Source organism: Panthera uncia, assembly GCF_023721935.1.
Source record: "Panthera uncia isolate 11264 chromosome A1 unlocalized genomic scaffold, Puncia_PCG_1.0 HiC_scaffold_17, whole genome shotgun sequence".
Classification (NCBI taxonomy): domain Eukaryota; kingdom Metazoa; phylum Chordata; class Mammalia; order Carnivora; family Felidae; genus Panthera; species Panthera uncia.
The window spans coordinates 26,860,239-26,869,750 of record NW_026057577.1 but is presented as its reverse complement, the minus strand read 5'-3'; positions in this window follow the sequence as shown (position 1 = coordinate 26,869,750).

Below are 9,512 nucleotides of genomic sequence, written 5' to 3'. Positions count from 1 at the left end.
GAGAGAGAGAGAGAGAGAGAGAGAGAGAATCTCAAGCAGGCCCCATGTTCAACGCAAAGCTTGAAATGGGGCTCAGTCCCACAACACTGGGATCATGACCTGAACTGACATCAAGAGTTGGATGCTCAACAGACTGAGCCACCCTGGTGCCCCTCCCGTTTTTTGTTTTAATACTACATCTCCATCCCAGGTTCAGTGGTACACACGGATGATGAGCCACAACTTCATACTACGTGACTTTTCGAAACTGCTGGCGACAGACCAAGGCTGTGAAGTGAGAACTGAGAGAGAATTAGCAGTGGGAATGGAGTCTAGGCTAAATAGCAGTGGGGTTGGATATCATTAAGGTGACTCAAATGTACTGTGTGCCTTAGACATGCTGTCTGCCTTATTTCCTTCTGCACTCCTGTCAGCCTTAGATCCCGTGCTGTTACGGTTCTCAGATTGTGGCCCACTTACTTGCTTCTAGCTTTGATCACACTGTTCCTGCACCCTGAACGCTCTTGGTCCCTAATCTTTGTGAAATGCCACCTCGCCCTCATATCTCCAACTGTCTTTTTTCAAGTGTTTAACTTACTCTACCTTATCTTGGAGTTAAGGGATCCTATTATGTCATTTTCTAAGAATAGAGACCCTCACCTCATTCATCGCAGATTCTTCATGGCCCCAGTCCAGGGATCTAGTTGCTCAACAATTGTTTTCTGAATTAAGTGCAAACCACCCATTGCTAAATGTGTATTGTCTTTTCACTCTGATTCTGTTCCAGTGACACACAAGTGAGGCACTGAGTGCTTTGGTTTGAGAACGGAACTTTTTAAGGAGTGTTCTGTGGATATACATTGGATATTCTTAATTGATCAAAGTGTTCCACGTTCAGATAAGCTTTGTGTTATGGGTTGAATTGTGTCCTCAGAATAGATAGTTAATATCTTAACTCAGAACCTGTGGATGTGAACTTATTTGGAAATAGTTTTCTTGGCAAGTATGTAATCAAGTTAAGATTAGATTGTACTGGTTTAGGAGGGGGCCCTAATCCTATCAGTAATACCCTTATTAGAAGAGGGAAATGCTGGGAGAGCACCCTGTGATGATGGAGTAGAGATAGGAGGGAGGACTAGAAACCAGGGAATTTCAGAGATTGCTGGCAAGTACCACAAGCTATGAAGAAGCAAGGAAGAATCATCTAAAGCTTTCAGAAGGCATGTGGCTCTGACAAAACCTTGTTTTCTGACTTCTGGCCTCCAGAAATGTGAGAAAATAAATGTCTCTTGTTCAAAAACAGCCAGATTGTGGAGCTTTGTTGTAGCAGCCCTAGGAAAATAATGCACTTGGCCAATGCTGGACTCAATATTGCGCTGGTTGTTCCTACTTTGACTGCAGAACCTATTACACCTTTAAGATGTTAAATATGACTCACAAGTGGGTATAATATGCAACATTTCTCAAACTTAGTTTCCCATGGTGCCTTAATTTTGTTGGTTTTGACCATCTCAGGGCTGTCATCCCATGAATGTCCTTTGAAGGTCTACTCTAGGAAGTTCAGGCAGAAAGAGTGCTTCCTCAGTGCCCAGGATGAGCACATAACTTGGCTCATGTGCTTTCCATGTGCATTGCATGAACAGAATAGTGGCATAGTAATAGTAATAACTTATCAGTTCTCAAGTTTTCAGAGAGCTTTTACATTAGTCTTTCTGTCTTGTGACCCTCAGCAACCCATGACAGAGGAGAGAGGAGAGCATCTTACACATGAGACTCCTTCCTTGTTTTCCATGCTTATTTGTGGGAACTAGGGCTCCCTCTGGACCGATGTCCCCTTAATGCACTGATCCTCTCTTCTGTTCATTTGTGCCCACTGCCAAGCCTAGAGAGCTTAAGAGGGACTCTTAGAAGAAAACTGTCTGGGGGTCACTTTTTTCCAAGTTGGATTTGTGGTAAGGGCTCTCAGGGGAACCTGAAGGGAAATATATAGTATCAGGAGGTGTGGCAGGACTGCAAGACTTGTAGGATGTCTTTTGAGAAGGGCATATGCCCACCCCAGCTGACTGAGCCCTTCCTCCTTCAGGGCAGTCCTGTATCACCCTAGTTTCCCAGGACCCACCTGTGCTCACCGCGAGAAGACATGCCTGCATCTTCATCTGCTTTCCACTGCAGGTGTTCTTACCCCCCTCTAGGCATCCACAATTTAATTTCAACTTCGTCTAAGGCTTCAACCAAAGGTGCCGACTTCACCACTCCAAGACACTCCTGTGTCCATTGTGAGGGCCAGTGCTGATTGTGTCTGCCCGAATTCATCTACTCAAACCAGTACTTTTCTCTAACTGACTCCATCATGTTGAATTACACCATGAGAGAACACTTGAGTGAGCTGAGCAAGTGGCCAGGATAATTCAGCCCTTGTCAGCCATCTCTTAGGAACATGGGTGATCTATAAACTATCCCAGATGTCTGTGATTGTGTTGTGATTAGAGGCTATGAGTTTTGGGGTGGGCACCAGTGTCATACTGCATTATCCACCCTCCCAGTGATGGATCACTTACATGTTCCAGTCCAGACCAGCCTGGCCTTGCTTCCAGCAGGGCTGTGAGGGAGACCTGAGAGCAGGGATGCTGCTGTCTTCCCAGAAAAGAAAAAGAGAGGAGTGACAGTCACACAGCCCAGTGCCTCTGACTCCTTAGCAATGCAAATCGCCTAAATAAACATGACCTGCCAGTTCCCACTGTGTGACTAGAGCCTCCCTTTCTGAAAATTCTTGGAATTAGTCCCTAATTGGCAGCTGCTTCTAATAGCCCCCTTATAGTTCTCTGCATCTGGGTGAACTTCAGCTATCAAGAGTTGCATTCTGTTTACCATTAATTTTGATTTTGTTTAGCAGATGTTTTCTGGATCTTTCAGTTGCCTGCATAATCTGTCTTGGTATAATGTGAACTGGCTAACTCTCTTCTATAAAACAGATTAATAAACTCCCACCTTCGTTTGAGGTAACTTCTTTAATGGCTGCAGATGTAGGGATTCGAGAAGGGAGCTATCCAAATTTGACTGGAGTAGTAGGTCCTTTTCAAATCAAGATTGCCATCTGGGCGAAGAGATAAAGTTTCCTTTACCATTCTACCCTCGCTCACATACAGGGGAGCTTGCTAGCTCTCTCCTACAGTCAGGGGACCTCAGAAAGTTGAGTGACATCTATGTCTTTTAGCTTCTAACCCCACAGAAATTGGCTCTTTCTGGGCAGGGCTGCCCTTTTTCAGCTGCTGGGAAACCGTATTGTACCCGCTTGCCCCAGCTCGAATGGGAAGTAGATGGCACATGTGGCACAACTTAGCCCATGTCCATTCTATCCTCTGTCAGAGTCTTTAACATTTTGTTCAAATTTCTTGATTCTGCAATCAGAAGAACCAAACAACTCTCTTCTCCTGTTGCCTTTAAGAACTTAAGGACAACCCACCTAAAATTCCTCTCCCCAGATTAAGGTTCTCTGGCCACTGGGGTTAGAAATTGTCCTTGAGCATCACAGTCACCAACCCTTTCTATTTCCTTTCAATTAATGCTTCAGAGGAAAGCTCAGGGATTGAAGTTAGGGGCCTTTCCCAAGGATCATGCACAGCTTTAGCTAGAGGAATGTCAGGCTGTGGGTCACCCCAAGCTTCTGTTCCCTGAGCTTCCCCGAGATAATTCTAAGTGCCTGGGCCTGGAAAGATTAGCAGTGGACTAAGACAGCCTGAGTGAGCCTGGGTTCTCACTCCTGTCCCTATATAGGATATTCCTTGATCAGAGTTCTGCAAGGCTTTGGGTTTGTGGCTATTTCATCCTAGCCCTGGGCCATTTCAGCTCTTTGCAGTGATTTAAAAAAAAAATTGTAACGTTTATTTACTTTTGAGAGACAGAGACAGAGCAGCAGTGGGGGAGGGGCAGAGAGAGAGAGGAAGACACAGAATCCAAAGCAGGCTTCAGGCGCTGAGCTGTCAGCACAGAGACCGATGAAGGGCTTGAACTCATAAACTATGAGACCATGACCTGAGCGGAAGTCAGATGCTTAACCGACGGAGCCACCTAGGCGCCCCTCTCTGCAGTGATTTAGAAGAAGCAGGACCTCGCTGGGTACAGCTCAGGACTGATGATGGCAGCTATTCGTGCTGCTGTTTGAATTGCACTTGTGTGACTCCTTGCCCGGGGCTTCAGTACCATAGGACACAGCATGGGTGGATATGGTCTGTGCTCAGAGCAGGGGGTGGTGGAGGGTGGGCAGCTCTCGTGCTGCTGTGCAGGATGAGCCCTGGGAGAGCATGGATCGTGACTCTTCTTTCTGGCCTCTCCTGCCTCTCACACAGCAAGCGCTGAAAAAGTGCTAGACGTCCGGCACATTCCAGGGCTGACTGGGCTCTATGTCATATCTGCACTTATAAGGCAAAATCACAGGTATAGGAGCTTCCTGGTTGTTTGGCTGTGGATCCCACAGCTTCAGGACGCCTTTGCCCTACCTGCTGCACTTCCTCTTCTCACCAGCGCCCTTGGAAGCCTTGCTCTCCTTAAATAGCATCCTCAGAGAGCTACTGTGCTCTTTCTGAGGACTTGTGGGTCCCTCTGTTAACAGGTACTTACAAGCTGCTGGTGCGAGTGAGGCAGATCTCTGTGGTTGTGATGGCAAGCTGTAGGGCCTTGGTAGGTCTGGACAGGGCAGTGAACTCCTGTGCAGTGAGCTGTGCTTCTCAAAGGAGTCTCCTCAGGGGTTGTGACTATACACTTTGAACATAGGTCCCTATCTGGAATGTGAGGAGGAAGAATTGAGTTCTCTGTGAAGTCATAACCCCAAAGGATATGAACCACAGCTGATGTATCGGGACAGTGGGGTGAGGCCTTCACGAGCTTGCACAGCCGGAAACATGCTGAACTTGCCCACCTCGGCCTGAAGAGAGGGGATAATGGCACTCCTCTTAGGCCTGCTGAGGCCCATCTCTGCCCTGCAGGCTCGCCTCTCTTTGAGATCCCACAGGGAAGGTTGACATTTGCCGTGTTCACCCCTTGCCTGGCCCACAACACAGAAGGAGATTTTCTGCTTTTCAGGAACCCTTGAAATTGTCTTCTCCATATAAAGACTGAAGCTCTCTTCAAACTTGTTAAGCCATTTGCCCTAGCAATATTAATGTGCCACTGGCAAGCCTCTGGGGTTAATTATCTGTGACTTCAAAATCATTTGTTTCTGTCTCTTTTGTCTCATTGCTGCTCAGTACTCTTTCTTTAATAGGAAATGAGGTACAGAGTCCAACTGACCATTATATTCTAATTCTTTTCTTGTCATCATAATTAATTCATCTTTTTAAAAGTCTTAAAAAAACAACAACCCTTCCTATTTTCAGATTGTGTTGTCTCTTAACAAATGTTTAATCTCCCCACTTCAGTGGGAACAGAGCCAAGACTAAAAATAAACTGCAAGGTGAGACATGTCATCGAAATGAGTGCGGCCTACTAGCGCTGTCTCCTGGCCCCGCTCACTTTTAGGAGCTCCCTGCCGCCCACATGTTGGCCCGTTTGTCTTGGGTGGCCGTGGTGAGGGCTTCCTGGTGTGTCCTTTTGTTCACATGCTGTGCTTGGTGAATGAGCCACAAATGCCCAGGGAGGGCTCTTGCAGATCAGGTTAAGCAAGACAGAGAGATCCTGTGCACAGCAACCCACCCAGTGGTTCTCTGCACGCGGTTTCCCTCATACTTCTTCTTGGCCAGGGCTGTCATTGGATTCCAAGAAATATGGTCTTCATGTAGAAAACTTCGTGCAAAATGTTGAATATTTCATGAAAGAAGATTAGCTTGCCTGTGTTCTCTAGAAAGTCAGAGAACACATGCCACAGAAATGAGCAGGTTCTGCCTGGCTTCTGGCTCTGCAGGGTGTTGACAGTGACCTGAAGCCTTTGGGGACAGGTGCAGTCAGCAGAGGGAGGTCTGAGTGTAGTCCAGTGGTGCCTGGTGCTGTTCAACAGGGCATCTAGGCCAGCCATTGCCCACCTGTCTTATTCTCTGGAAACTGCTGGGGAGTTCTTAGCCTCTCAGCTCCTGTCTCATCACGGCAGTGTTTCTAAAGCAGTGTCTGGGAGCCTAGCATGACGATACTCCCCTGATGGTGACTTCAGTGCTTGCAGCCAGGAGGCTTCTCAGAAGCTTTCTTTTCCATTTTCCATTAGAGATACTGTTCTTTGGGGGGGAGGATAGGTTGGGGGGGCTTACTGTACTGGATGCTTCTAGATGGCAGCGGGCCAGGTGGGGGCACAGATGGAGATGGGGGACTTGGGCTTCACAGACAACCAGAGCTCTTGTTCAGGAGCCACCTTTTACTAGGCACCTTCTCGATTATCCATGCCTCGACTTAGGGTCAAAGCGTCGCTTCACTGCTTTCGTATAAATTCCTTAGAATTGAAGAGTTCTTGATGGAAACGTTTTAACTTCAGTCCTTTACTTAATTCTCATGAACACCCTCTGATACAGGCATTGCAATTTTATTTTGTCAATAGAAAAATGTGGGAGACCCTTTGAACTCTACAGGAAACCGATCAAAGAATTTAAGTGGGCTTAACTGAAGTCTGGCAAGAAGGCACATTCTCAATGGAAATTCAGCACTGTTGGTACAGTTCTGATGGAAATTGTTCATATTCACAAACAGGAACTCGTCATTCCGCAGTTGAAGTGCAAGCAGGGTTGGGGTCGCGGGACCCCATGTGTGCTGCTGCCAGGAAGAAACAGGGACCTCCACGTTCTGAAGAAATGTGCTTTAAACACAGAAAATCACAGGTCTGGGAAAATGAGTTGTTAGAGTAAAAATACATTTCAGTCTGTTTGTTTTACTAATTTTAGCAGTTATTTGTGTTCTCTCTCTCTCTCTCTCTCTCTCTCTCTCTCTCTCTTTTTCTGGAAGCAGCACTCCCATCCAGCTGTTCGGCTACAGCATTTGAATTTTTATCATTTGTGTAAGTCCCTGCCTATTTGGACACAAAATGGGAGTCCTGTGGCTAAGAGAGGACGTTCATCTGATAGGGTCAGATCTAATCTCACACTTAGAAACTTCAGGTGAAAATAAAATGAGTTGAATTTTTTTTTTTTTTTGAGACCACAGTTCGGTAAAGCTGTGCTAGCAAATCGCTTTCCCCCTGTATACAGAATTTGGAATAATAGCACCTTATACTTGATGGTGTCACCAGGCTGCTTTTTGCTCTCAAAGAGCTTTCTCATTTGTCATCTCATCTCATCATTGATGAGAACCTTTGTGTTAGGTAGAGGGAGGATGTTAGCATTGGTGTCTGACAAATGAGGAAACTGATGTCTAGAGGTGGCCAGGGTCTCGTCCCAGGACCCACAGCCATTTGGGGCCTGGCGGGAGATGAGGACAATCAGTCGGGAGCTCCTCCCACCTGGCTTCCTCTTTCAGTGGGAGTTTATGGCAGGGCTTTTCAAATTCAAACCCAATGGAAAAGTACAGGATTTTAGCCCTGTTTGGGCTCTTTTAAAAACAAATTATTGTAAAGACAACTTTCCTCATATGTCAATGTAATGATTCTGTACTGTGGGGATTCAGAGTATTCAAAATGTGTGGGGAAAACGGTAAAAGTTAATCATTTTCACGGTACCTGTCTGTGGCGAGGTTTAATTATCACTTGACATATTTCACAGTTTAAGATGATGACAGTTTAAAATAGAGCCAGAGAAAGCCAGAAAATACCTTCATTACCGGGTGTCGGGTGCTGTGTCAGAGTCACCCCCAAATGCAGATGTCCCCCCCCCCAGACAGATAATTCTGTGGCATTTTCTGTTAGCTACAGATGTCCCAGGAACTGAAATCCAAACCAAGAACTCCATTCTGACCCTGTTGTCATCGCCCAGGGGGAGCATGGGCAAACTCTCGCAGTGTGGTTTGCTTTTTGCACCATCTTCCAGATGCTCACCTCCTCAATGCCCTCCCAGATCCAAATCTCTCATGGTCTTCTGCAGCACTGCTAATGAACAAGACAATTCGCTGTGAAGTGGGCTCCGAATGAATGAATGAAAGCTATTTAGACTACAAGGGGTATGTGTCTCTGAGGGCGTTGCATGCCTTCCCGAGAGGAGAAGGCTGAGAAGCAGCTTCTGGTTGTGGTTTGCGCTGGTTGTTTAATAAGCGCAGAAAATAATTAAATAATTGTTTCTTTCCTGTGAGATTTCTGGAAGAGGAGCTGTCCAAGAGCAGACCCGTCTGTCCACATTTCAGATTTCAGTTTGGAGAGTCCCAGGAGAGGCAGCAGATGAAGCCATCTCAGAAATGCAAATGCTGTTTGACATCTATTAGTTCCATGCTTATCCATTGCTGACAGCCAGATCCATTAGGACGCCAGTGTCACGGATCAGAGACGCTTGGAATGTAGTGAGAGCCGGGCTGCCGCTGGCCAAGCCCCGTTGAGATGATCTAAGAACTCTCTGGGTGTGCCCAGCACTCTGGTCCGGGCCCCGCCCCATCTCTGCGCCTCGTGCTCTGGTTCCCAGGACCAGTCCCCTAGCCAGCCTTCCTGGCTGCGCCCCTCCCACCGAGCAGCCTGCCTGAATGCTCTGCCTGCTGATACTCATGCCCTCCTTGAGAAGTCCGACTTGCATCTTGGCCCTGCCATTCATGGAATCTGCCATGTGATTCCCCTGCAGGTCTGGAAGGGCCCTGCAGGGTCACTCCTTATATTCCCAGGTGAGGACACAGGCTTGAACAGGTGAAGTGACCAGTGTCAAGCCCCATGGCTAGGGGGTAGCAGAGGTAGGATGTGAGGACTGAGCTGGGGTTCATAAACCTCAGGTCTCTCCATGGCTGGATTTCATTACCTTCCCTCTTACCCTACCATTGGGGGCATGTTTCCTTTCTCTAGAGAGGGGCACAGTGGCTAACATGCCCCAGATGCTCATCCGTCATTTCTTAGTGATGGACCTTCTGGCTGAGTTTTCTAGTTAAATTCTTGGCTTTGACTTGTGTTGAAAATATTTCTCCATATATTGTTTTCCTGTTGTGGGGAAAGGACAAAACAGGACGGGGCACATGGTGACAAATGTCATCATTAAAGCTCTCATAAGCTTCTCTGAGTTAACTTCCTTCAACCCTCTCCGTCATCCAGCGTGGCCAGCTAGTGTGATCTTCTGTTTATAGAGGAGGAAACCCGCGCTTTTGAAGGATCAGTGGCCTGGCTGGTTGGGTGCTTCACTTAGCGGGCAGCCCTTCCAGTAGCCACTGTAATGAAATAGAGTCTTCTGTGTCTCACCGCTGTGGTTTCCTGAGGACCCTTGTCCCCAGGACTCTAGCAATAAGGCAAATCTCTAAGGCCTTTTCTGAACTGTCTGCTCTTGAGAAGCTAAGCAAGAGCAGGTGCCTCTGTGGCTGTTTGTTATGGGAGTGGGGGCAGCGGGAAGGATTGGAGGACTTGGAAAGTATACATCAGAGGCCACATACTGTGAAGCTGGGGCCACGCCTTGGAACAGAGGTGAGGGTGCTGGTCCCGACTCCTGATACAGACAGTGAGCTAC